At 38.5% G+C, this 7315-nt stretch overlaps 2 long non-coding RNA genes across 2 annotated transcripts; both read right to left on the reverse strand.

Moving 5' to 3' along the window:
- Positions 1–534: 534 nt before the first annotated feature.
- On the reverse strand, positions 535–1434 carry LOC131225767 (uncharacterized). Its single transcript, XR_009161516.1, has 3 exons — positions 1332–1434; positions 845–932; positions 535–657 (listed from the first exon to the last, which is right to left on the reverse strand). It is a non-coding gene; the product is annotated as an uncharacterized LOC131225767 (long non-coding RNA).
- A 115-nt stretch (positions 1435–1549) lies between these two features.
- Positions 1550–4488, reverse strand: LOC131225601 (uncharacterized). Its single transcript, XR_009161407.1, has 3 exons — positions 4092–4488; positions 3407–3984; positions 1550–2045 (listed from the first exon to the last, which is right to left on the reverse strand). It is a non-coding gene; the product is annotated as an uncharacterized LOC131225601 (long non-coding RNA).
- Positions 4489–7315: the final 2827 nt, after the last annotated feature.

Genomic DNA, 7315 nt, shown 5'->3' on the forward strand with positions numbered 1-7315 from the left:
ATAGGTCAGACCATATAAAAATTCATGGTGGACCCCACAAGTTGGGGTGCATGTTGTCTCTCATCGTGGCCCACTTTGTGGGCCCTATATTTCAGAGAAAGAGATGGGCAAGGATTGAAGCAAAGGGAGATGGAGAGAGAGAGAGAGAGAGAGAGAGAGATCATGTAAGTGGTGGGGCCTCGCCACTGTGGGGCCCACCACATACATACACTTAAGTAAATCCAATGCCAACACCTGTACAAAGAGATGTTAGTAATGTAGAGAAAAAGAAAGAAAAACAGCTTTATATAATATATTATTCTAAACCAGAATGCAAGGGCAAGGTTACATAAAAAATAAAGGTCAATCTATTAAAAACTCACTTAAAAGCAAAAGCAAATAGAAGAAATATTGGAGACGTGGATTTACACTGCAAAGAAAGAATGTGATAGAAGAATATCGTTCTACATTAGAAATCTCGTTGTCCCGTTTGCGAACTAGTTAGTATTCAATTCAAAATCAGAAGATAATGATTCATAAGAACATAAAAATAGAGGGAATAACAGACCAACCATGGTGGCAAATGTCACAAATATGAAAAAAAGGGACACATTGCTCAGATTTATATCTAGGGAAGCTCCAATAGCTGTTGGTACTACTATGAAAGGCAAAGTCCATCTGTAGCACTAGTTGTTCGAAAAGTTAATAATAATTTAAATAATAAAAAAAGCAGCACTAAGATTTACATTCAAAGTTAACACAACAAAGGATAATAATTTTAAACACTTAAGTGTTGGGAACATCCAAACTTTATTGACCGATGAAAGAATGCACAAACAATAGAATGTAATGGAATAATACAAACCCAACGGTTGATCTTTGCAGTCTGTGCATAACCCAGTGTCGCTCCCACTGACCATCCGATCAATCCATACTACATTTGGAATTTGTACCTGTAATGTTCCCATCTGTATTTCTTAGTTACATTCATCGAAGTGAATAAACAGAGGAGGAATGCCCTATCCGCACAAACACATGGTCTAAAGTGGTATATGTGTGGGATCACTGCCTCTAATGAGGTGGATCAATGTTGATTGTTCCCCTCCCATATATCAGGCTAGTCCACTCATGGATGGACCAAAAAAGGATGAAAGAAATAGAGAGATTAAATGTACAACAATGGTACACGTTATCGGTTGAAGTATTTCTTCAAACAACTAGCATGCAGATGTCGGCGGCCATGGACAGCAGCAAATATGGCTGCCTTTGCGATGGTTGCTGCCCAAATTTTGATAATCGAAAGGAGAAGTGAGAGCGACAGAGATGAAGGGAGAGAGATCGAGAGAGAGTACCTTCGATTTTCTCTTCTTTCTTCTATTTTCTTCGATTGTTGGAGAGAGATCGAAGAAGGAACAACAAGTTGAAGAAAATGAGGGAAAGAGAGATCAAGAGAGAGGAGGAGAGGGAGATTGAGAGGGGGAAGGAGAGGAAGGGAGGAGATCGAGAGAGTATGAGGGAGAAAGATCGAGGATGGGAGAGGGAGAGACAAGACAACGGAGAGGGAGAGGGAGAGGGAGAGGGAGAGGGAGAGAGAGAGAGAGATAGTGAGAAGTAAAGAGAGACAGAGAGATAGGGCTTTTCATTTTAAGTCGTCCGAGCATCCGGCGGTTGGTGATGGCCACTGGTAAAAATTCACTGGATATTCTCCACTTTCTTGTAGTGAGGGGAATTCTAATGAAACCAGGCCTTAACAATGTATTGAATAGTTTCAAAGGAGAGGTAAGGGGCAAATTTTAGAAAGATATACCAGTTTCTAATCAAACCCTTAATAGATCAACAAGGAGAGATTTTTATATTTTAAAAATAAATAAATAAATAAAAATGCTAGATTGCAGTTAACCTTCCTTCCCATCGTTGACAATCATGGTTACATTTATGGATCCTTTTTGTTAAGGTTTCAAAGTTAGCAAGAGCTTGGCATATGGACTTTCTTTTCGGCCTTAGAGGTTGCCTTTTATGGATCCTTCACAATGAGAGTGCACTGTTGAATCCATCTAGCAAGTGACCTGCAGAAGGAACAGTTAGAACATTGGATTAAAACTCACAACAATTGGATGGTCAAAGCCTTCAATCACTGAGATTTTTAGCAGAGTTGATCCACACAATGGCCCACTAGATCAACAATCCTGATTAGCCCATGTTTGCCACTTGCATCATGCAATCCCTATCCATCGCACCACATACAAGCATTTTAAAGGAAAATCTCGATAACTTTTGAGGGCTTAACTGTTATTTATCCATGTGTTGTGTGTGTACAGCCAAATTGGTTAAGAAAATGGGTGGTTGCATGCACGACACATGCATGCCGGTGGCTGAATGTGGTTGTGCATGCCTCTCTTATGCATGTGTGGGCACATGTATGCCTGTGACTGAATGTGGTTGTGCATGTGCATGCCTGTGACTGAATGTGGTTGTGCATACCTCTCTTGTGCATGTTCGGGCACATGAATGTTAGGAAGTGTTCCATAGCAAAGGAGAAAAGATCGACATTTTCTTCCCTATGCTAAGACTTGAATCCAAGGATAAAAATTGAGCAGAATCTAAGACTCTAAAGGAAGATTGGAAATACTGTTAAAAACAAAGTTGATAGGGGGATACCATTTTATCTGAAGAATATTCCCAAGAAGCCAATTTCATTGTGCTGGAAACAGCTAAACCACATTGGTTGTAAAAATCAAAATAACTTATTAGATAAGATCTGAAAAGAAAATCATGCACTCAACTGTAAACATATTAAGCTCTTTTTATGTCATGCTTGCAATTCAAAATGAAAATATTGTTCACAGTCTCAAGTTTAAAGTAGTCAAGAAGAATTGTAAAAAGAAAAACCATCCAATCCACATCTACTTGCCTGAACAAAGTAGTCAGGACATCCATAGCCCAACTACATTTGAACCATCTTCCTCTTTCAGTTTTTTGTTTTGTTGTTTTTATGAAAGTTTGGAGGGGAATAACCTGTTTCCTCCACTCTTTAATCTGATAAACTGGTTAGGTTTAATAAGTTCTAGAAACCCTTAAAATATATGCGCCCTGTGTTCATGTGGAATGCCACATGCAATTTGCATTCCTACCCTTCTAATTAACAATTGAGCCCCAACATGAAAAAAAAAGTAAGTCATAATTATTGACAATACCAATAGAACATGTTATGTTACACTGCCTGTCTAATTGTTAAAAAAATAAAAATTAAAAAAAAAAAGCGGAAGAAAAAAGAAAAAAAGGAAATATGTCATGACCTGTTCAAATTTATCTTTATAAAAGAAAGATTCTATCAAAGTAATTTTTTGACATTGATAAAGACAATAACATATATTTTTATAAAATTAAAAGAGAAGAAATTAAAACAAGAATTGCTATAGTGACTTACATGAGTAGGATTTCAAATCATTCTCCCATGCTATGTAAGATCCAGGAAGTTCAGGTGGTGTCCCATGGCTTGAAAATTAGGGCAGTCTAGGCATCTGGTGGGCCACAAATGCTGTGTGAACCACTTTTTCAAGCTTCTGCTCTTCTAATTTTGCATTCCATTCTCTCCAAAAGTTATTTTCAAATTCTTGCACGTTACATGTGTGTATCATCATCTTAGCTTTGTCACAACTATTTGGGTTAGCTTTATGAATCATGTTTCTCCAATCATTCCTGAGATTTGAAACAAAAATTTTCAAGTTTACAGTCCCATCTCTAATACTTCATTGTTACTTGTTAATTTCAGCTTGTATATCATCATTTGCTTAAATCTCCCTTACAAAAGAATAATAAAACCTAGAGAAATAGCAACGATGAGAAGCATATTGTCTAATAAATCAAATAGTAATGGGACAGTAATGCATACTTCTCTTGGAATCTGTGTAGCAGCAACTTCCTTCTTTGAGCAGGACTCACGCATTCTTGTTTAACGGCTTCGAACTCACTTACAAAAGCAGAAGCAAAGTAGCATAATAGCACCTAGAGAAATAGCAACAATGAGAAGCAAATTGGCTAATAGATCACATAGTAATGGGACATTAAGCACATTAGCTTAAAGATCAAATAGGAATATGATAGTATAGTACTAGGCTAAAAATCACTTGAACTTTAGTGATGCATGCTTCTCTTGGAATCTGTGTAGCAACAGCTTCCTTCTCTGAGCAGTACTCAAGCATTCTTATTTAACGAACTATTAAAAAATGATTTAAAAATTTAAAAAATATATTCTTAGTACAGAATTAATATAAAGGTCTCATGTCCAATCAGTTGAACACAAGTTGTTGAGGTCTACCTGGCGAATAACTTCCAACCTATAATGTTTAAGTCACATCCAAACTTTCCAATAGGTTGATTCTACCATAAGGATCTCCAAATGCAAAAGTCAACTCGATCTACTCATCAGGTGGAGACGTGGATTGTGTCCTACCCCCGCTCATCTCTAGCTAGGAACGGGCAGGAGCTTTGAGTGGCCACCGTGATGTGTGTGTCTTATCCACAACGTCCATCCACTTTTTATAACATTTTAGGGTATATGCCCAAAAATGAGGCAAATACAAGGCTCAAGTGGATTACAACACAATGGGGATTAAACTCTTACCGTTGAAAACTTCTTGGGGGCCACAGAAGTTTTGGATGAATCATATATTTGTGTTTCTCTCCATACTTTATGAATATGTTGGATGGCAAATAAACATCACGGTGGACTCTAAAAAAATTTCAACGTCGAGAATCGTTATCATCGCTGCTTCCTATGGTGTGGTCCACTTCAGTCCTTGATTTGCCTAGAGCTGGGCAAACCTAACCCAATCCGGTGGATCTGACCTGATTCGAGCCAAACCGATGGCCTAGATCATTCAGGTTCGAGTAGGATCAAGTAGATCCGACCGTTAATTTGGTCAGGGTAGGTCAAAGTTAAATCGGACTGCATCGATTCGAAATCCAATCCATTTGGAACCGATCCGATTCGGACCGGACTGGACCAGATCTATAATAAGTATGTATAATTACTATTTTACCCTAACCTATATATATTAACTTATTTTATTTTTACCTTTTACCCTACCCTCCCTCTCTACATGAATGCCCGCCGCACCGAACCCTAAATCCCCAAACCCTCTCTACCCTAACGTAGGCAGGCCGACAGCTCACCAGCCTTAGGCCACTCACTCAGGTCATAAGCCTGAAAGTAATCATACCAGTCATCATTGTTATTTTGTGTTTGATTTCATTATTGTTGTGCTTCGCTCTTCAGAGGCTAAACATAGCCATTAATGTGGCTTATGCTCTGGATTATCTTCATCACCATTGCCAAATGCTTATTTCTCACTGTGATCTGAAGCCAAGTAATGTTCTTCTAGACAATGACATGGTGGCCCATGTGAGTGATTTTGGCATTGCAAGGTTCCTTTCCGTGGTTGTTGATGATAACTCCACAAACAAAACCAACTCCATTGCGGTGAAGGGATCCATTGGGTATGTTGCTTTAGGTAAAAACTCCATCCTTTTTTCTTTTCCTATTCTCTTTTTTCTCTTGTTGTGGCCTTGTTTCGAAAATTCTTGATAATTTCATATCGTTAGATGAGAGGATATATGAACATTTTTTTCTTTCTTTTTTTCATTCTGATCCGAACCTAGCCCAATCCAATCCGACTCAGTTTTCCTGACCGAGTTGAACTCGGATCAGTTCAGGCCAGCATGGGTTAGGATCGGATCGAGTCAGATAACCCAGACTCGGTCCCGGATCGGATCCAGTTCGGGTCAGGCCATGCAGAACTCGGACTAAGTCGAGTTGGACCCAATCCAATTCGACTCGGTCCGATGCCCAGCTCTAGATTTGCCTCATTTTTGGGCTTATACCCTAAAATGATATGAAAAAATGGATGGACGGTGTGGATATGATGACCCACACATCATAGTGGCCGCTCAAAGCTCCTGCTCGTTCCCAGTTAGAGGCGGGAGGGGGTAGGACGCAATCTACGTCCATCAGGTGGGTCACACCATGGAAAACAATGTCCAGGCATTGATAAATAGAAAAAAAAAAGTTTGGTCCACTCAATGATTGGAGGAGGCTAATTTTTGCACAAAGGGACCTCATGATGCAGTGAAGCTAATGGACAGGTTATGTCTCGCACACATGAAAAGTTGGAAGTTATCCACTAGGTTCAACCATAGCATGGAACATAAGAAGTTATTCACAAATTTATTCACAAGGTTGTTGGACCACAAGTTACGGGTCATATGGATACAAAATATAACCCTTTCATCGTTAAAAAAAAAATCTAATCTACACCATAGAAAACAATATTCCACCATTCATAAATAGCAAAATATGTGTGTGGATGTGACTGATTTTTAGGTGATCCTCATGATGTGGCCAACCTATTGGATGGATTGGACATGTAAGTTGGAGGATAGGTAGCCTTCTCATTTCCTCTTCATTGCACCACCTAACAAATATTGCCATGCAACAATGTCTCCAAGGTTATTCACCTTTCTTTATGCATTGTTCGCTAGTCAAAACACCTTGTAGTTATAACCTCATCTGTCATTTCTATCTTATATTGTTGAATGTTATTTCGTATGAGGCTGTCAATTAGACCCCATATAACAATCTTTCCCTGCAAGATCATCCTCTAAAATATACATGATGCAGGCTAGCATTTGAGTATATAAGCTCAGTCTAGAAAATACAGTTAGTTGTTAAAAAGAGAAAAAGCATGAATGTTGACCAAGATTCTAACCTTCCAATTAACCATAACAGCACTGCGAACAAGTATAAGATGGGCTCCATAATTCCCCTTCAACTCCCAATAAATAAGCTATCAATGCCATGACCTACTGGGACAAATTTTTGTTAGTTTTTCTTTATATAATTCTATTCAAGTACTACTATATAGTCATCAAAGCTCCTCCTAAAGAAGTTGGGCATGTCAACTAGCTACTCTATTGAAAATATAATGGAGCTATGCATTCTATATCGAAATACAAATACTATAATACCTTGGAGTCTATTTCTGGAGAGGATCTTACAAAATCGAGATTAAGCATAATTCTAATTTTAGTAAGCTCCAGGTTCCATACGCGTAAAATTTGATGTGGAGGGCATGAGCTTGTCATAACTAGGATCACACTTAATCCCAATTATGTGGGATTCCCTACCCAAACATACCCTTAGCTATAGTTTGTAGTAAATTCCAACTTGGTTTTGGAGTGTCGCTCCTAGTTGCCAAAATGTTACGACTTGGATTTCACCAAGACTAATAGGAGATCAGCTAGCAACTTGGTTCATTCCACAACAAAACTACAACTA

Source organism: Magnolia sinica, chromosome 14 (genome assembly GCF_029962835.1).
Source record: "Magnolia sinica isolate HGM2019 chromosome 14, MsV1, whole genome shotgun sequence".
Classification (NCBI taxonomy): Eukaryota; Viridiplantae; Streptophyta; class Magnoliopsida; order Magnoliales; family Magnoliaceae; genus Magnolia; species Magnolia sinica.